The sequence below is a fragment of the Microcebus murinus genome, unplaced genomic scaffold, assembly GCF_040939455.1.
Source record: "Microcebus murinus isolate Inina unplaced genomic scaffold, M.murinus_Inina_mat1.0 scaf017_hap2_Mmur4.0, whole genome shotgun sequence".
NCBI classification, from domain to species: Eukaryota; Metazoa; Chordata; class Mammalia; order Primates; family Cheirogaleidae; genus Microcebus; species Microcebus murinus.
In genome coordinates this window covers 137,720-157,496 of record NW_027438963.1, presented here as the reverse complement: position 1 = coordinate 157,496, position 19,777 = coordinate 137,720, and the positions used below count along the sequence as shown (strand labels likewise).

Genomic DNA, 19,777 nt, shown 5'->3' with positions numbered 1-19,777 from the left:
AGGCCACGGCCCTTCCCACCTCCTCCTCCTCCTCCTCCTCCTCCTCCTCCTCCTCCTCCTCCTCCTCCTCCCACCCCGCCCCCGCCCCCGCCCCCACATGGCACAGGGCCCAGAGACACCTCAGACACTTGCTACCCAAAGTGCAAAGGGCATCAGTTGCTCCTCCAAACCCCCCCCCCAGCCCAGCAGACCGCGTTGTCCAGCCAGCCCCCGGGCCTCCCTGGGGAGCCCAGCACAAAAGTGCAGACACCCACCGGACCCTCAATCTCAGTTTTCGGATGTTTTTGCCACTCTAAGGACCCGCAGGCCAGCTGGGCCTTCTGGCAGGACAGAGAGCCCCGGAATCCGACGTGGAGAGCTGGGTGTACGTCCCCATGAGGAGGCGGTCCCCACCTCCGCGGCTATCCCCTTGCGGGGAGCGGCAGCCGCGGGGCCTCAGAGAAGACACCAGGCTGGGCCCCCACGGCACAGCGGGAGCACGTCCCCCGCAGGCCACTTAGCGACGGCGGCCAGCCGGCGGACGGTTGGGTTGCGCGAGACGCTGCGGCCGCCCTGCTACCGGGTTCCTGGGAGGGCGTCCTGGAACCAGCGTCCACACCAAGCCCTTGGAAGGCCCAGGCGACGGAGGAGCCCCGTCAGGCAGGGGCCGAGGACGGTGACGGCCCGGGCGGGGAGGAGCGTGTCAGGCAGGGGCAGAGGACGGTGACAGGTGACAGGCCGGGCGGGAAGGAGTCAGTCAGGCAGGGGCCGTGGAGGAGACGGGCTGGGTAAGGGTTAGGGTTAGTGTCAGGGCACAAGTCACAATCGCAAAGACCTGGAAGCCACCCGAGTGCCCATCGACCCACGAGTGGGTAAGTAAAATGTGGCCCGTGGACACCACGGAGTGCTATTCGGCTATGAGGAGCAGCGGTGAGGGGGCACCTCTCGTGGTTCTCCTGGCCAGAGCTGGAACCCGTTCCAGTAAGCCAAGTATCCCAAGAATGGACACACGAGCACCACGTGCTCGCGCTCACCAGCAAATGGGTACGAACCGATGGACACCTAAGTGGACACAGAGGAATCACCTTCTTCGGGTGGGTGTCGGGCGGGTGGGGGGAGGGGATGGGCATACACATCCATTAGGAATGGGGTGGGTACGCACCGACTGGGGGATGGGCGCACTTGAAGCTCTGACCCGAGGGGGGAGGCTGGGAGAGGGCAACGCACCCGACCTTAACATTGGTGCCCCCACAATATGCTGGAACAACATGAGAGGTAAATGAATAAGAACACGGGGGGGGGAGGGGGGCACGGGCAACACATGTCACCTTAACACTTGGACTCCCATCATCTGCTTGAAAAGAGAGAGAAAAGAAAATGCAATAATAGAGATAAGAGACACTTTTTAAAAATAATGAATCCGGCCGGGCGCTGTGGCTCACGCCTGTAATCCTAGCTCTTGGGAGGCCGAGGCGGGCGGATTGCTCAAGGTCAGGAGTTCAAAACCAGCCTGAGCAAGAGCGAGACCCCGTCTCTACTATAAATAGAAAGAAATTAATTGGCCAACTGATATATATATAAAAAATTAGCGGGGCATGGTGGCGCATGCCTGCAGTCCCAGCTACCCGGGAGGCTGAGGCAGAAGGATCACTCGAGCCCAGGAGTTTGAAGTTGCTGTGAGCTAGGCTGACGCCACGGCACTCACTCTAGCCTGGGCAACAAACCGAGACTCTGTCTCAAAAAAAAAAAAAAAAATGAATCCGAAGAGAAAAGTAAAAGGAGGCCTGTGGAGCAGGTCTGGGTGTGACTCCGGATCCCCGAACATCAGGTGCCACCACCAAAGATTCCTACGTGTAGCCCATAGAACCCCAAAAGCAACGGGAGGAGTTCTGGTCACATACTCCCTCAAAATGACATCCTGGCCTTCTTCTGGAACTCCCTCCCCTCTCAGACTCTCAAGGTTTCCTCCAGCGTGTCGGCTCCCACAGAGCAGACCTTTGGTCTGAGACCTGACAGTCCAGAAGCCAGGCATGCTGCCGCGTGGCGGCGGTGTCACGGCTCGGGACAAGAGGAGGCCCCACGGTGCGGGCTGGGGCGCCAGGCACCGCGGCGGGCGCCGAGGGTGGGGGTCCCCCCACCCCGGGCCGCCCCCGCACTCCCAGAAACGCGACAGAACCAGAGGCAAAAAAAAAAAAGAAGAAGCCTACGGCACCCGGTATTCCCGGGCGGTCTCCCATCCAAGTTCTAACCAGGCCCGAGCCTGCTTAGCTTCCGAGACCAGACGGGATCGGGCGCGTTCGGGGTGGTGTGGCCGTGGACGGCGGAGGGCGCCCCTGCCCCGCTCAAGAAGCCGAGCCTCTCCGCGCTTCCCCGCCGCCTCCTCCCGCCCCAGGCCCCGCGCCGGGTCGGGCCTGTTGAGTTCGCCGGCCGGGTCCCGCGGGCTCCGAGGGACGGGGGTGACAGGCGGGGCGGGCAGGGAGCGGCGGGCCGGGGTTGGGGGCTGTCTCTGTATACACACACACTCACACGCACTCACTCACTCACTCACACTCACACAAGATGCGCCTCCACGGCTGGACCCGCCAAGGTGGAGACCTTCAAGCCCCCCTCCTCTCCTTGCCTGGCCTCCTTCACCTCCCCGCCCCCCACCCCCAGCGCGCCGGGGCCGCTGACTGCGCACGGGCGGGAGGGGCGGGGCGCTCGCCCTTTGACCCCAGCCAGGGGCGGCCCTCCCCCACAACCCCTTTCAGCTGCGCCCCCCACCCTGTGGCCTGGCGGCCGCCTATTCCCCCGGGCCAGGGCTGGGGCACAGCGCACGGGGGAGGGGAGCCAGTGTATGGGGCGTCTCTCTCTCTCGGGATGTGTCCCATGGGTGGGGTGGGGTGGCGTGGTTTGTGGGGCGCTGAAGAAATCAGTCCCCTCCATCTCCTCCCTCTGGAAAACACCCAAGCCCTTGGAGAACTGCCCGCACCTCTACCTACCGTGGGGGCCGGGACCCTCCTCTGTGTCCTCCTGTGGCCCAGTCCAAGGGGCCTGGGCCTGGCCGGGGCTGCATTGGACCCCAACCACCCTGGCGTGTGGACTCGCCAAAAATCGGCGATTAGATATTGGATTCCAGCGTCATTGAGGTCATTTCACTAATGAGTGCACCGCAAAGAGTTTCCTAATCCATCTGTGAGGGTGGCAACCGAAAGAGAATTTTAGAGCTGACAGAATAGGCGAGGAAAGGCATAGGAGATTTCCACACCCAGTAAGGAAGCCTTTCCCGAAGTGGAAGAAAGAAAGGAGCAAACAGAGACACCGGTAGCCCGCCCGGATCAGAGTCTGCCCCTGAGAGAAAGTACCCTGACCAGGTTCACCCGTGGGTGGGTCGCGAGCTAGCGGCATTCAGAAGAGCGAGGCCCGCAGTCTGTGCGGAAGACACCTGCACTCGGGTGTGTGTGGCGGCACAATTCACAAGCAGCTCCAGATGTTAAACCAAGGAGAAGCCAGGGAGTTCCCAACGCCCCAGGTGTCCTCAGCCCACGACTGGCTGCTGTGGGAATGCGAAGCCCGGCTCCTGGTCTCAGAGCGGGGCAACCAGGAGGTGTGATGTCCACCCCGGCGTTCCCAGGAGGATCAGACTGAAGCTGGGACTTGGCCTGAAAGTGTCCCCTCGCATGGCCACCCCCTTCCCCTTCCTGCTCCTCTACTCCTGGTGCCCCTCCATCCAGGGGCCAGACCTTAAAGAGTCACCCGCAAGAGAATCCTGGTCCCAAAGGAGCCTTCTGGGGGACCCCTGCTGAGAGAGGTTGTGGGCCTGGCCCGCTGGGGCTCTGCCCGACCCAGGGCTGAGAGATGCAACCTCCCAGCTCTGGGTCCCTGCAGGAAGTGTTGGCAAGCACAGGGCCAGTCCTCCAAAGGCCCAGGTGCAGGGAGCCCAGGCCAAGCAGCCTGTGGAAGAAGCCACATGCTGTGCCACCCCGGGGAACACGACTGCAGGCCACGGCCCTTCCCACCTCCTCCTCCTCCTCCTCCTCCTCCTCCTCCTCCTCCTCCTCCTCCTCCTCCCACCCCGCCCCCGCCCCCGCCCCCACATGGCACAGGGCCCAGAGACACCTCAGACACTTGCTACCCAAAGTGCAAAGGGCATCAGTTGCTCCTCCAAACCCCCCCCCCCAGCCCAGCAGACCGCGTTGTCCAGCCAGCCCCCGGGCCTCCCTGGGGAGCCCAGCACAAAAGTGCAGACACCCACCGGACCCTCAATCTCAGTTTTCGGATGTTTTTGCCACTCTAAGGACCCGCAGGCCAGCTGGGCCTTCTGGCAGGACAGAGAGCCCCGGAATCCGACGTGGAGAGCTGGGTGTACGTCCCCATGAGGAGGCGGTCCCCACCTCCGCGGCTATCCCCTTGCGGGGAGCGGCAGCCGCGGGGCCTCAGAGAAGACACCAGGCTGGGCCCCCACGGCACAGCGGGAGCACGTCCCCCGCAGGCCACTTAGCGACGGCGGCCAGCCGGCGGACGGTTGGGTTGCGCGAGACGCTGCGGCCGCCCTGCTACCGGGTTCCTGGGAGGGCGTCCTGGAACCAGCGTCCACACCAAGCCCTTGGAAGGCCCAGGCGACGGAGGAGCCCCGTCAGGCAGGGGCCGAGGACGGTGACGGCCCGGGCGGGGAGGAGCGTGTCAGGCAGGGGCAGAGGACGGTGACAGGTGACAGGCCGGGCGGGAAGGAGTCAGTCAGGCAGGGGCCGTGGAGGAGACGGGCTGGGTAAGGGTTAGGGTTAGTGTCAGGGCACAAGTCACAATCGCAAAGACCTGGAAGCCACCCGAGTGCCCATCGACCCACGAGTGGGTAAGTAAAATGTGGCCCGTGGACACCACGGAGTGCTATTCGGCTATGAGGAGCAGCGGTGAGGGGGCACCTCTCGTGGTTCTCCTGGCCAGAGCTGGAACCCGTTCCAGTAAGCCAAGTATCCCAAGAATGGACACACGAGCACCACGTGCTCGCGCTCACCAGCAAATGGGTACGAACCGATGGACACCTAAGTGGACACAGAGGAATCACCTTCTTCGGGTGGGTGTCGGGCGGGTGGTGGGAGGGGATGGGCATACACATCCATTAGGAATGGGGTGGGTACGCACCGACTGGGGGATGGGCGCACTTGAAGCTCTGACCCGAGGGGGGAGGCTGGGAGAGGGCAACGCACCCGACCTTAACATTGGTGCCCCCACAATATGCTGGAACAACATGAGAGGTAAATGAATAAGAACACGGGGGGGGGAGGGGGGCACGGGCAACACATGTCACCTTAACACTTGGACTCCCATCATCTGCTTGAAAAGAGAGAGAAAAGAAAATGCAATAATAGAGATAAGAGACACTTTTTAAAAATAATGAATCCGGCCGGGCGCTGTGGCTCACGCCTGTAATCCTAGCTCTTGGGAGGCCGAGGCGGGCGGATTGCTCAAGGTCAGGAGTTCAAAACCAGCCTGAGCAAGAGCGAGACCCCGTCTCTACTATAAATAGAAAGAAATTAATTGGCCAACTGATATATATATAAAAAATTAGCGGGGCATGGTGGCGCATGCCTGCAGTCCCAGCTACCCGGGAGGCTGAGGCAGAAGGATCACTCGAGCCCAGGAGTTTGAAGTTGCTGTGAGCTAGGCTGACGCCACGGCACTCACTCTAGCCTGGGCAACAAACCGAGACTCTGTCTCAAAAAAAAAAAAAAAAATGAATCCGAAGAGAAAAGTAAAAGGAGGCCTGTGGAGCAGGTCTGGGTGTGACTCCGGATCCCCGAACATCAGGTGCCACCACCAAAGATTCCTACGTGTAGCCCATAGAACCCCAAAAGCAACGGGAGGAGTTCTGGTCACATACTCCCTCAAAATGACATCCTGGCCTTCTTCTGGAACTCCCTCCCCTCTCAGACTCTCAAGGTTTCCTCCAGCGTGTCGGCTCCCACAGAGCAGACCTTTGGTCTGAGACCTGACAGTCCAGAAGCCAGGCATGCTGCCGCGTGGCGGCGGTGTCACGGCTCGGGACAAGAGGAGGCCCCACGGTGCGGGCTGGGGCGCCAGGCACCGCGGCGGGCGCCGAGGGTGGGGGTCCCCCCCACCCCGGGCCGCCCCCGCACTCCCAGAAACGCGACAGAACCAGAGGCAAAAAAAAAAAAGAAGAAGCCTACGGCACCCGGTATTCCCGGGCGGTCTCCCATCCAAGTTCTAACCAGGCCCGAGCCTGCTTAGCTTCCGAGACCAGACGGGATCGGGCGCGTTCGGGGTGGTGTGGCCGTGGACGGCGGAGGGCGCCCCTGCCCCGCTCAAGAAGCCGAGCCTCTCCGCGCTTCCCCGCCGCCTCCTCCCGCCCCAGGCCCCGCGCCGGGTCGGGCCTGTTGAGTTCGCCGGCCGGGTCCCGCGGGCTCCGAGGGACGGGGGTGACAGGCGGGGCGGGCAGGGAGCGGCGGGCCGGGGTTGGGGGCTGTCTCTGTATACACACACACTCACACGCACTCACTCACTCACTCACACTCACACAAGATGCGCCTCCACGGCTGGACCCGCCAAGGTGGAGACCTTCAAGCCCCCCTCCTCTCCTTGCCTGGCCTCCTTCACCTCCCCGCCCCCCACCCCCAGCGCGCCGGGGCCGCTGACTGCGCACGGGCGGGAGGGGCGGGGCGCTCGCCCTTTGACCCCAGCCAGGGGCGGCCCTCCCCCACAACCCCTTTCAGCTGCGCCCCCCACCCTGTGGCCTGGCGGCCGCCTATTCCCCCGGGCCAGGGCTGGGGCACAGCGCACGGGGGAGGGGAGCCAGTGTATGGGGCGTCTCTCTCTCTCGGGATGTGTCCCATGGGTGGGGTGGGGTGGCGTGGTTTGTGGGGCGCTGAAGAAATCAGTCCCCTCCATCTCCTCCCTCTGGAAAACACCCAAGCCCTTGGAGAACTGCCCGCACCTCTACCTACCGTGGGGGCCGGGACCCTCCTCTGTGTCCTCCTGTGGCCCAGTCCAAGGGGCCTGGGCCTGGCCGGGGCTGCATTGGACCCCAACCACCCTGGCGTGTGGACTCGCCAAAAATCGGCGATTAGATATTGGATTCCAGCGTCATTGAGGTCATTTCACTAATGAGTGCACCGCAAAGAGTTTCCTAATCCATCTGTGAGGGTGGCAACCGAAAGAGAATTTTAGAGCTGACAGAATAGGCGAGGAAAGGCATAGGAGATTTCCACACCCAGTAAGGAAGCCTTTCCCGAAGTGGAAGAAAGAAAGGAGCAAACAGAGACACCGGTAGCCCGCCCGGATCAGAGTCTGCCCCTGAGAGAAAGTACCCTGACCAGGTTCACCCGTGGGTGGGTCGCGAGCTAGCGGCATTCAGAAGAGCGAGGCCCGCAGTCTGTGCGGAAGACACCTGCACTCGGGTGTGTGTGGCGGCACAATTCACAAGCAGCTCCAGATGTTAAACCAAGGAGAAGCCAGGGAGTTCCCAACGCCCCAGGTGTCCTCAGCCCACGACTGGCTGCTGTGGGAATGCGAAGCCCGGCTCCTGGTCTCAGAGCGGGGCAACCAGGAGGTGTGATGTCCACCCCGGCGTTCCCAGGAGGATCAGACTGAAGCTGGGACTTGGCCTGAAAGTGTCCCCTCGCATGGCCACCCCCTTCCCCTTCCTGCTCCTCTACTCCTGGTGCCCCTCCATCCAGGGGCCAGACCTTAAAGAGTCACCCGCAAGAGAATCCTGGTCCCAAAGGAGCCTTCTGGGGGACCCCTGCTGAGAGAGGTTGTGGGCCTGGCCCGCTGGGGCTCTGCCCGACCCAGGGCTGAGAGATGCAACCTCCCAGCTCTGGGTCCCTGCAGGAAGTGTTGGCAAGCACAGGGCCAGTCCTCCAAAGGCCCAGGTGCAGGGAGCCCAGGCCAAGCAGCCTGTGGAAGAAGCCACATGCTGTGCCACCCCGGGGAACACGACTGCAGGCCACGGCCCTTCCCACCTCCTCCTCCTCCTCCTCCTCCTCCTCCTCCTCCTCCTCCTCCTCCCACCCCGCCCCCGCCCCCGCCCCCACATGGCACAGGGCCCAGAGACACCTCAGACACTTGCTACCCAAAGTGCAAAGGGCATCAGTTGCTCCTCCAAACCCCCCCCCCCAGCCCAGCAGACCGCGTTGTCCAGCCAGCCCCCGGGCCTCCCTGGGGAGCCCAGCACAAAAGTGCAGACACCCACCGGACCCTCAATCTCAGTTTTCGGATGTTTTTGCCACTCTAAGGACCCGCAGGCCAGCTGGGCCTTCTGGCAGGACAGAGAGCCCCGGAATCCGACGTGGAGAGCTGGGTGTACGTCCCCATGAGGAGGCGGTCCCCACCTCCGCGGCTATCCCCTTGCGGGGAGCGGCAGCCGCGGGGCCTCAGAGAAGACACCAGGCTGGGCCCCCACGGCACAGCGGGAGCACGTCCCCCGCAGGCCACTTAGCGACGGCGGCCAGCCGGCGGACGGTTGGGTTGCGCGAGACGCTGCGGCCGCCCTGCTACCGGGTTCCTGGGAGGGCGTCCTGGAACCAGCGTCCACACCAAGCCCTTGGAAGGCCCAGGCGACGGAGGAGCCCCGTCAGGCAGGGGCCGAGGACGGTGACGGCCCGGGCGGGGAGGAGCGTGTCAGGCAGGGGCAGAGGACGGTGACAGGTGACAGGCCGGGCGGGAAGGAGTCAGTCAGGCAGGGGCCGTGGAGGAGACGGGCTGGGTAAGGGTTAGGGTTAGTGTCAGGGCACAAGTCACAATCGCAAAGACCTGGAAGCCACCCGAGTGCCCATCGACCCACGAGTGGGTAAGTAAAATGTGGCCCGTGGACACCACGGAGTGCTATTCGGCTATGAGGAGCAGCGGTGAGGGGGCACCTCTCGTGGTTCTCCTGGCCAGAGCTGGAACCCGTTCCAGTAAGCCAAGTATCCCAAGAATGGACACACGAGCACCACGTGCTCGCGCTCACCAGCAAATGGGTACGAACCGATGGACACCTAAGTGGACACAGAGGAATCACCTTCTTCGGGTGGGTGTCGGGCGGGTGGTGGGAGGGGATGGGCATACACATCCATTAGGAATGGGGTGGGTACGCACCGACTGGGGGATGGGCGCACTTGAAGCTCTGACCCGAGGGGGGAGGCTGGGAGAGGGCAACGCACCCGACCTTAACATTGGTGCCCCCACAATATGCTGGAACAACATGAGAGGTAAATGAATAAGAACACGGGGGGGGGAGGGGGGCACGGGCAACACATGTCACCTTAACACTTGGACTCCCATCATCTGCTTGAAAAGAGAGAGAAAAGAAAATGCAATAATAGAGATAAGAGACACTTTTTAAAAATAATGAATCCGGCCGGGCGCTGTGGCTCACGCCTGTAATCCTAGCTCTTGGGAGGCCGAGGCGGGCGGATTGCTCAAGGTCAGGAGTTCAAAACCAGCCTGAGCAAGAGCGAGACCCCGTCTCTACTATAAATAGAAAGAAATTAATTGGCCAACTGATATATATATAAAAAATTAGCGGGGCATGGTGGCGCATGCCTGCAGTCCCAGCTACCCGGGAGGCTGAGGCAGAAGGATCACTCGAGCCCAGGAGTTTGAAGTTGCTGTGAGCTAGGCTGACGCCACGGCACTCACTCTAGCCTGGGCAACAAACCGAGACTCTGTCTCAAAAAAAAAAAAAAAAATGAATCCGAAGAGAAAAGTAAAAGGAGGCCTGTGGAGCAGGTCTGGGTGTGACTCCGGATCCCCCAACATCAGGTGCCACCACCAAAGATTCCTACGTGTAGCCCATAGAACCCCAAAAGCAACGGGAGGAGTTCTGGTCACATACTCCCTCAAAATGACATCCTGGCCTTCTTCTGGAACTCCCTCCCCTCTCAGACTCTCAAGGTTTCCTCCAGCGTGTCGGCTCCCACAGAGCAGACCTTTGGTCTGAGACCTGACAGTCCAGAAGCCAGGCATGCTGCCGCGTGGCGGCGGTGTCACGGCTCGGGACAAGAGGAGGCCCCACGGTGCGGGCTGGGGCGCCAGGCACCGCGGCGGGCGCCGAGGGTGGGGGTCCCCCCCACCCCGGGCCGCCCCCGCACTCCCAGAAACGCGACAGAACCAGAGGCAAAAAAAAAAAAGAAGAAGCCTACGGCACCCGGTATTCCCGGGCGGTCTCCCATCCAAGTTCTAACCAGGCCCGAGCCTGCTTAGCTTCCGAGACCAGACGGGATCGGGCGCGTTCGGGGTGGTGTGGCCGTGGACGGCGGAGGGCGCCCCTGCCCCGCTCAAGAAGCCGAGCCTCTCCGCGCTTCCCCGCCGCCTCCTCCCGCCCCAGGCCCCGCGCCGGGTCGGGCCTGTTGAGTTCGCCGGCCGGGTCCCGCGGGCTCCGAGGGACGGGGGTGACAGGCGGGGCGGGCAGGGAGCGGCGGGCCGGGGTTGGGGGCTGTCTCTGTATACACACACACTCACACGCACTCACTCACTCACTCACACTCACACAAGATGCGCCTCCACGGCTGGACCCGCCAAGGTGGAGACCTTCAAGCCCCCCTCCTCTCCTTGCCTGGCCTCCTTCACCTCCCCGCCCCCCACCCCCAGCGCGCCGGGGCCGCTGACTGCGCACGGGCGGGAGGGGCGGGGCGCTCGCCCTTTGACCCCAGCCAGGGGCGGCCCTCCCCCACAACCCCTTTCAGCTGCGCCCCCCACCCTGTGGCCTGGCGGCCGCCTATTCCCCCGGGCCAGGGCTGGGGCACAGCGCACGGGGGAGGGGAGCCAGTGTATGGGGCGTCTCTCTCTCTCGGGATGTGTCCCATGGGTGGGGTGGGGTGGCGTGGTTTGTGGGGCGCTGAAGAAATCAGTCCCCTCCATCTCCTCCCTCTGGAAAACACCCAAGCCCTTGGAGAACTGCCCGCACCTCTACCTACCGTGGGGGCCGGGACCCTCCTCTGTGTCCTCCTGTGGCCCAGTCCAAGGGGCCTGGGCCTGGCCGGGGCTGCATTGGACCCCAACCACCCTGGCGTGTGGACTCGCCAAAAATCGGCGATTAGATATTGGATTCCAGCGTCATTGAGGTCATTTCACTAATGAGTGCACCGCAAAGAGTTTCCTAATCCATCTGTGAGGGTGGCAACCGAAAGAGAATTTTAGAGCTGACAGAATAGGCGAGGAAAGGCATAGGAGATTTCCACACCCAGTAAGGAAGCCTTTCCCGAAGTGGAAGAAAGAAAGGAGCAAACAGAGACACCGGTAGCCCGCCCGGATCAGAGTCTGCCCCTGAGAGAAAGTACCCTGACCAGGTTCACCCGTGGGTGGGTCGCGAGCTAGCGGCATTCAGAAGAGCGAGGCCCGCAGTCTGTGCGGAAGACACCTGCACTCGGGTGTGTGTGGCGGCACAATTCACAAGCAGCTCCAGATGTTAAACCAAGGAGAAGCCAGGGAGTTCCCAACGCCCCAGGTGTCCTCAGCCCACGACTGGCTGCTGTGGGAATGCGAAGCCCGGCTCCTGGTCTCAGAGCGGGGCAACCAGGAGGTGTGATGTCCACCCCGGCGTTCCCAGGAGGATCAGACTGAAGCTGGGACTTGGCCTGAAAGTGTCCCCTCGCATGGCCACCCCCTTCCCCTTCCTGCTCCTCTACTCCTGGTGCCCCTCCATCCAGGGGCCAGACCTTAAAGAGTCACCCGCAAGAGAATCCTGGTCCCAAAGGAGCCTTCTGGGGGACCCCTGCTGAGAGAGGTTGTGGGCCTGGCCCGCTGGGGCTCTGCCCGACCCAGGGCTGAGAGATGCAACCTCCCAGCTCTGGGTCCCTGCAGGAAGTGTTGGCAAGCACAGGGCCAGTCCTCCAAAGGCCCAGGTGCAGGGAGCCCAGGCCAAGCAGCCTGTGGAAGAAGCCACATGCTGTGCCACCCCGGGGAACACGACTGCAGGCCACGGCCCTTCCCACCTCCTCCTCCTCCTCCTCCTCCTCCTCCTCCTCCTCCTCCTCCCACCCCGCCCCCGCCCCCGCCCCCACATGGCACAGGGCCCAGAGACACCTCAGACACTTGCTACCCAAAGTGCAAAGGGCATCAGTTGCTCCTCCAAACCCCCCCCCCCAGCCCAGCAGACCGCGTTGTCCAGCCAGCCCCCGGGCCTCCCTGGGGAGCCCAGCACAAAAGTGCAGACACCCACCGGACCCTCAATCTCAGTTTTCGGATGTTTTTGCCACTCTAAGGACCCGCAGGCCAGCTGGGCCTTCTGGCAGGACAGAGAGCCCCGGAATCCGACGTGGAGAGCTGGGTGTACGTCCCCATGAGGAGGCGGTCCCCACCTCCGCGGCTATCCCCTTGCGGGGAGCGGCAGCCGCGGGGCCTCAGAGAAGACACCAGGCTGGGCCCCCACGGCACAGCGGGAGCACGTCCCCCGCAGGCCACTTAGCGACGGCGGCCAGCCGGCGGACGGTTGGGTTGCGCGAGACGCTGCGGCCGCCCTGCTACCGGGTTCCTGGGAGGGCGTCCTGGAACCAGCGTCCACACCAAGCCCTTGGAAGGCCCAGGCGACGGAGGAGCCCCGTCAGGCAGGGGCCGAGGACGGTGACGGCCCGGGCGGGGAGGAGCGTGTCAGGCAGGGGCAGAGGACGGTGACAGGTGACAGGCCGGGCGGGAAGGAGTCAGTCAGGCAGGGGCCGTGGAGGAGACGGGCTGGGTAAGGGTTAGGGTTAGTGTCAGGGCACAAGTCACAATCGCAAAGACCTGGAAGCCACCCGAGTGCCCATCGACCCACGAGTGGGTAAGTAAAATGTGGCCCGTGGACACCACGGAGTGCTATTCGGCTATGAGGAGCAGCGGTGAGGGGGCACCTCTCGTGGTTCTCCTGGCCAGAGCTGGAACCCGTTCCAGTAAGCCAAGTATCCCAAGAATGGACACACGAGCACCACGTGCTCGCGCTCACCAGCAAATGGGTACGAACCGATGGACACCTAAGTGGACACAGAGGAATCACCTTCTTCGGGTGGGTGTCGGGCGGGTGGTGGGAGGGGATGGGCATACACATCCATTAGGAATGGGGTGGGTACGCACCGACTGGGGGATGGGCGCACTTGAAGCTCTGACCCGAGGGGGGAGGCTGGGAGAGGGCAACGCACCCGACCTTAACATTGGTGCCCCCACAATATGCTGGAACAACATGAGAGGTAAATGAATAAGAACACGGGGGGGGGAGGGGGGCACGGGCAACACATGTCACCTTAACACTTGGACTCCCATCATCTGCTTGAAAAGAGAGAGAAAAGAAAATGCAATAATAGAGATAAGAGACACTTTTTAAAAATAATGAATCCGGCCGGGCGCTGTGGCTCACGCCTGTAATCCTAGCTCTTGGGAGGCCGAGGCGGGCGGATTGCTCAAGGTCAGGAGTTCAAAACCAGCCTGAGCAAGAGCGAGACCCCGTCTCTACTATAAATAGAAAGAAATTAATTGGCCAACTGATATATATATAAAAAATTAGCGGGGCATGGTGGCGCATGCCTGCAGTCCCAGCTACCCGGGAGGCTGAGGCAGAAGGATCACTCGAGCCCAGGAGTTTGAAGTTGCTGTGAGCTAGGCTGACGCCACGGCACTCACTCTAGCCTGGGCAACAAACCGAGACTCTGTCTCAAAAAAAAAAAAAAAAATGAATCCGAAGAGAAAAGTAAAAGGAGGCCTGTGGAGCAGGTCTGGGTGTGACTCCGGATCCCCCAACATCAGGTGCCACCACCAAAGATTCCTACGTGTAGCCCATAGAACCCCAAAAGCAACGGGAGGAGTTCTGGTCACATACTCCCTCAAAATGACATCCTGGCCTTCTTCTGGAACTCCCTCCCCTCTCAGACTCTCAAGGTTTCCTCCAGCGTGTCGGCTCCCACAGAGCAGACCTTTGGTCTGAGACCTGACAGTCCAGAAGCCAGGCATGCTGCCGCGTGGCGGCGGTGTCACGGCTCGGGACAAGAGGAGGCCCCACGGTGCGGGCTGGGGCGCCAGGCACCGCGGCGGGCGCCGAGGGTGGGGGTCCCCCCCACCCCGGGCCGCCCCCGCACTCCCAGAAACGCGACAGAACCAGAGGCAAAAAAAAAAAAGAAGAAGCCTACGGCACCCGGTATTCCCGGGCGGTCTCCCATCCAAGTTCTAACCAGGCCCGAGCCTGCTTAGCTTCCGAGACCAGACGGGATCGGGCGCGTTCGGGGTGGTGTGGCCGTGGACGGCGGAGGGCGCCCCTGCCCCGCTCAAGAAGCCGAGCCTCTCCGCGCTTCCCCGCCGCCTCCTCCCGCCCCAGGCCCCGCGCCGGGTCGGGCCTGTTGAGTTCGCCGGCCGGGTCCCGCGGGCTCCGAGGGACGGGGGTGACAGGCGGGGCGGGCAGGGAGCGGCGGGCCGGGGTTGGGGGCTGTCTCTGTATACACACACACTCACACGCACTCACTCACTCACTCACACTCACACAAGATGCGCCTCCACGGCTGGACCCGCCAAGGTGGAGACCTTCAAGCCCCCCTCCTCTCCTTGCCTGGCCTCCTTCACCTCCCCGCCCCCCACCCCCAGCGCGCCGGGGCCGCTGACTGCGCACGGGCGGGAGGGGCGGGGCGCTCGCCCTTTGACCCCAGCCAGGGGCGGCCCTCCCCCACAACCCCTTTCAGCTGCGCCCCCCACCCTGTGGCCTGGCGGCCGCCTATTCCCCCGGGCCAGGGCTGGGGCACAGCGCACGGGGGAGGGGAGCCAGTGTATGGGGCGTCTCTCTCTCTCGGGATGTGTCCCATGGGTGGGGTGGGGTGGCGTGGTTTGTGGGGCGCTGAAGAAATCAGTCCCCTCCATCTCCTCCCTCTGGAAAACACCCAAGCCCTTGGAGAACTGCCCGCACCTCTACCTACCGTGGGGGCCGGGACCCTCCTCTGTGTCCTCCTGTGGCCCAGTCCAAGGGGCCTGGGCCTGGCCGGGGCTGCATTGGACCCCAACCACCCTGGCGTGTGGACTCGCCAAAAATCGGCGATTAGATATTGGATTCCAGCGTCATTGAGGTCATTTCACTAATGAGTGCACCGCAAAGAGTTTCCTAATCCATCTGTGAGGGTGGCAACCGAAAGAGAATTTTAGAGCTGACAGAATAGGCGAGGAAAGGCATAGGAGATTTCCACACCCAGTAAGGAAGCCTTTCCCGAAGTGGAAGAAAGAAAGGAGCAAACAGAGACACCGGTAGCCCGCCCGGATCAGAGTCTGCCCCTGAGAGAAAGTACCCTGACCAGGTTCACCCGTGGGTGGGTCGCGAGCTAGCGGCATTCAGAAGAGCGAGGCCCGCAGTCTGTGCGGAAGACACCTGCACTCGGGTGTGTGTGGCGGCACAATTCACAAGCAGCTCCAGATGTTAAACCAAGGAGAAGCCAGGGAGTTCCCAACGCCCCAGGTGTCCTCAGCCCACGACTGGCTGCTGTGGGAATGCGAAGCCCGGCTCCTGGTCTCAGAGCGGGGCAACCAGGAGGTGTGATGTCCACCCCGGCGTTCCCAGGAGGATCAGACTGAAGCTGGGACTTGGCCTGAAAGTGTCCCCTCGCATGGCCACCCCCTTCCCCTTCCTGCTCCTCTACTCCTGGTGCCCCTCCATCCAGGGGCCAGACCTTAAAGAGTCACCCGCAAGAGAATCCTGGTCCCAAAGGAGCCTTCTGGGGGACCCCTGCTGAGAGAGGTTGTGGGCCTGGCCCGCTGGGGCTCTGCCCGACCCAGGGCTGAGAGATGCAACCTCCCAGCTCTGGGTCCCTGCAGGAAGTGTTGGCAAGCACAGGGCCAGTCCTCCAAAGGCCCAGGTGCAGGGAGCCCAGGCCAAGCAGCCTGTGGAAGAAGCCACATGCTGTGCCACCCCGGGGAACACGACTGCAGGCCACGGCCCTTCCCACCTCCTCCTCCTCCTCCTCCTCCTCCTCCTCCTCCTCCTCCTCCTCCTCCCACCCCGCCCCCGCCCCCGCCCCCACATGGCACAGGGCCCAGAGACACCTCAGACACTTGCTACCCAAAGTGCAAAGGGCATCAGTTGCTCCTCCAAACCCCCCCCCCCAGCCCAGCAGACCGCGTTGTCCAGCCAGCCCCCGGGCCTCCCTGGGGAGCCCAGCACAAAAGTGCAGACACCCACCGGACCCTCAATCTCAGTTTTCGGATGTTTTTGCCACTCTAAGGACCCGCAGGCCAGCTGGGCCTTCTGGCAGGACAGAGAGCCCCGGAATCCGACGTGGAGAGCTGGGTGTACGTCCCCATGAGGAGGCGGTCCCCACCTCCGCGGCTATCCCCTTGCGGGGAGCGGCAGCCGCGGGGCCTCAGAGAAGACACCAGGCTGGGCCCCCACGGCACAGCGGGAGCACGTCCCCCGCAGGCCACTTAGCGACGGCGGCCAGCCGGCGGACGGTTGGGTTGCGCGAGACGCTGCGGCCGCCCTGCTACCGGGTTCCTGGGAGGGCGTCCTGGAACCAGCGTCCACACCAAGCCCTTGGAAGGCCCAGGCGACGGAGGAGCCCCGTCAGGCAGGGGCCGAGGACGGTGACGGCCCGGGCGGGGAGGAGCGTGTCAGGCAGGGGCAGAGGACGGTGACAGGTGACAGGCCGGGCGGGAAGGAGTCAGTCAGGCAGGGGCCGTGGAGGAGACGGGCTGGGTAAGGGTTAGGGTTAGTGTCAGGGCACAAGTCACAATCGCAAAGACCTGGAAGCCACCCGAGTGCCCATCGACCCACGAGTGGGTAAGTAAAATGTGGCCCGTGGACACCACGGAGTGCTATTCGGCTATGAGGAGCAGCGGTGAGGGGGCACCTCTCGTGGTTCTCCTGGCCAGAGCTGGAACCCGTTCCAGTAAGCCAAGTATCCCAAGAATGGACACACGAGCACCACGTGCTCGCGCTCACCAGCAAATGGGTACGAACCGATGGACACCTAAGTGGACACAGAGGAATCACCTTCTTCGGGTGGGTGTCGGGCGGGTGGGGGGAGGGGATGGGCATACACATCCATTAGGAATGGGGTGGGTACGCACCGACTGGGGGATGGGCGCACTTGAAGCTCTGACCCGAGGGGGGAGGCTGGGAGAGGGCAACGCACCCGACCTTAACATTGGTGCCCCCACAATATGCTGGAACAACATGAGAGGTAAATGAATAAGAACACGGGGGGGGGAGGGGGGCACGGGCAACACATGTCACCTTAACACTTGGACTCCCATCATCTGCTTGAAAAGAGAGAGAAAAGAAAATGCAATAATAGAGATAAGAGACACTTTTTAAAAATAATGAATCCGGCCGGGCGCTGTGGCTCACGCCTGTAATCCTAGCTCTTGGGAGGCCGAGGCGGGCGGATTGCTCAAGGTCAGGAGTTCAAAACCAGCCTGAGCAAGAGCGAGACCCCGTCTCTACTATAAATAGAAAGAAATTAATTGGCCAACTGATATATATATAAAAAATTAGCGGGGCATGGTGGCGCATGCCTGCAGTCCCAGCTACCCGGGAGGCTGAGGCAGAAGGATCACTCGAGCCCAGGAGTTTGAAGTTGCTGTGAGCTAGGCTGACGCCACGGCACTCACTCTAGCCTGGGCAACAAACCGAGACTCTGTCTCAAAAAAAAAAAAAAAAATGAATCCGAAGAGAAAAGTAAAAGGAGGCCTGTGGAGCAGGTCTGGGTGTGACTCCGGATCCCCGAACATCAGGTGCCACCACCAAAGATTCCTACGTGTAGCCCATAGAACCCCAAAAGCAACGGGAGGAGTTCTGGTCACATACTCCCTCAAAATGACATCCTGGCCTTCTTCTGGAACTCCCTCCCCTCTCAGACTCTCAAGGTTTCCTCCAGCGTGTCGGCTCCCACAGAGCAGACCTTTGGTCTGAGACCTGACAGTCCAGAAGCCAGGCATGCTGCCGCGTGGCGGCGGTGTCACGGCTCGGGACAAGAGGAGGCCCCACGGTGCGGGCTGGGGCGCCAGGCACCGCGGCGGGCGCCGAGGGTGGGGGTCCCCCCCACCCCGGGCCGCCCCCGCACTCCCAGAAACGCGACAGAACCAGAGGCAAAAAAAAAAAAGAAGAAGCCTACGGCACCCGGTATTCCCGGGCGGTCTCCCATCCAAGTTCTAACCAGGCCCGAGCCTGCTTAGCTTCCGAGACCAGACGGGATCGGGCGCGTTCGGGGTGGTGTGGCCGTGGACGGCGGAGGGCGCCCCTGCCCCGCTCAAGAAGCCGAGCCTCTCCGCGCTTCCCCGCCGCCTCCTCCCGCCCCAGGCCCCGCGCCGGGTCGGGCCTGTTGAGTTCGCCGGCCGGGTCCCGCGGGCTCCGAGGGACGGGGGTGACAGGCGGGGCGGGCAGGGAGCGGCGGGCCGGGGTTGGGGGCTGTCTCTGTATACACACACACTCACACGCACTCACTCACTCACTCACACTCACACAAGATGCGCCTCCACGGCTGGACCCGCCAAGGTGGAGACCTTCAAGCCCCCCTCCTCTCCTTGCCTGGCCTCCTTCACCTCCCCGCCCCCCACCCCCAGCGCGCCGGGGCCGCTGACTGCGCACGGGCGGGAGGGGCGGGGCGCTCGCCCTTTGACCCCAGCCAGGGGCGGCCCTCCCCCACAACCCCTTTCAGCTGCGCCCCCCACCCTGTGGCCTGGCGGCCGCCTATTCCCCCGGGCCAGGGCTGGGGCACAGCGCACGGGGGAGGGGAGCCAGTGTATGGGGCGTCTCTCTCTCTCGGGATGTGTCCCATGGGTGGGGTGGGGTGGCGTGGTTTGTGGGGCGCTGAAGAAATCAGTCCCCTCCATCTCCTCCCTCTGGAAAACACCCAAGCCCTTGGAGAACTGCCCGCACCTCTACCTACCGTGGGGGCCGGGACCCTCCTCTGTGTCCTCCTGTGGCCCAGTCCAAGGGGCCTGGGCCTGGCCGGGGCTGCATTGGACCCCAACCACCCTGGCGTGTGGACTCGCCAAAAATCGGCGATTAGATATTGGATTCCAGCGTCATTGAGGTCATTTCACTAATGAGTGCACCGCAAAGAGTTTCCTAATCCATCTGTGAGGGTGGCAACCGAAAGAGAATTTTAGAGCTGACAGAATAGGCGAGGAAAGGCATAGGAGATTTCCACACCCAGTAAGGAAGCCTTTCCCGAAGTGGAAGAAAGAAAGGAGCAAACAGAGACACCGGTAGCCCGCCCGGATCAGAGTCTGCCCCTGAGAGAAAGTACCCTGACCAGGTTCACCCGTGGGTGGGTCGCGAGCTAGCGGCATTCAGAAGAGCGAGGCCCGCAGTCTGTGCGGAAGACACCTGCACTCGGGTGTGTGTGGCGGCACAATTCACAAGCAGCTCCAGATGTTAAACCAAGGAGAAGCCAGGGAGTTCCCAACGCCCCAGGTGTCCTCAGCCCACGACTGGCTGCTGTGGGAATGCGAAGCCCGGCTCCTGGTCTCAGAGCGGGGCAACCAGGAGGTGTGATGTCCACCCCGGCGTTCCCAGGAGGATCAGACTGAAGCTGGGACTTGGCCTGAAAGTGTCCCCTCGCATGGCCACCCCCTTCCCCTTCCTGCTCCTCTACTCCTGGTGCCCCTCCATCCAGGGGCCAGACCTTAAAGAGTCACCCGCAAGAGAATCCTGGTCCCAAAGGAGCCTTCTGGGGGACCCCTGCTGAGAGAGGTTGTGGGCCTGGCCCGCTGGGGCTCTGCCCGACCCAGGGCTGAGAGATGCAACCTCCCAGCTCTGGGTCCCTGCAGGAAGTGTTGGCAAGCACAGGGCCAGTCCTCCAAAGGCCCAGGTGCAGGGAGCCCAGGCCAAGCAGCCTGTGGAAGAAGCCACATGCTGTGCCACCCCGGGGAACACGAC

The 19,777-nt window shown here is 62.9% G+C and overlaps 5 pseudogenes; all 5 read right to left on the bottom strand.

The window, feature by feature from the left end:
- Nucleotides 1–2,179: 2,179 nt before the first annotated feature.
- On the bottom strand, nt 2,180–2,298 carry LOC142867454 (uncharacterized; annotated as a pseudogene).
- A 3,841-nt stretch (nt 2,299–6,139) lies between these two features.
- LOC142867453 (uncharacterized) lies at nt 6,140–6,258 on the bottom strand (annotated as a pseudogene).
- Nucleotides 6,259–10,093: 3,835 nt separating this feature from the next.
- Nucleotides 10,094–10,212, bottom strand: LOC142867452 (uncharacterized; annotated as a pseudogene).
- Nucleotides 10,213–14,044: 3,832 nt separating this feature from the next.
- LOC142867561 (uncharacterized) lies at nt 14,045–14,163 on the bottom strand (annotated as a pseudogene).
- A 3,838-nt stretch (nt 14,164–18,001) lies between these two features.
- On the bottom strand, nt 18,002–18,120 carry LOC142867560 (uncharacterized; annotated as a pseudogene).
- Nucleotides 18,121–19,777: the final 1,657 nt, after the last annotated feature.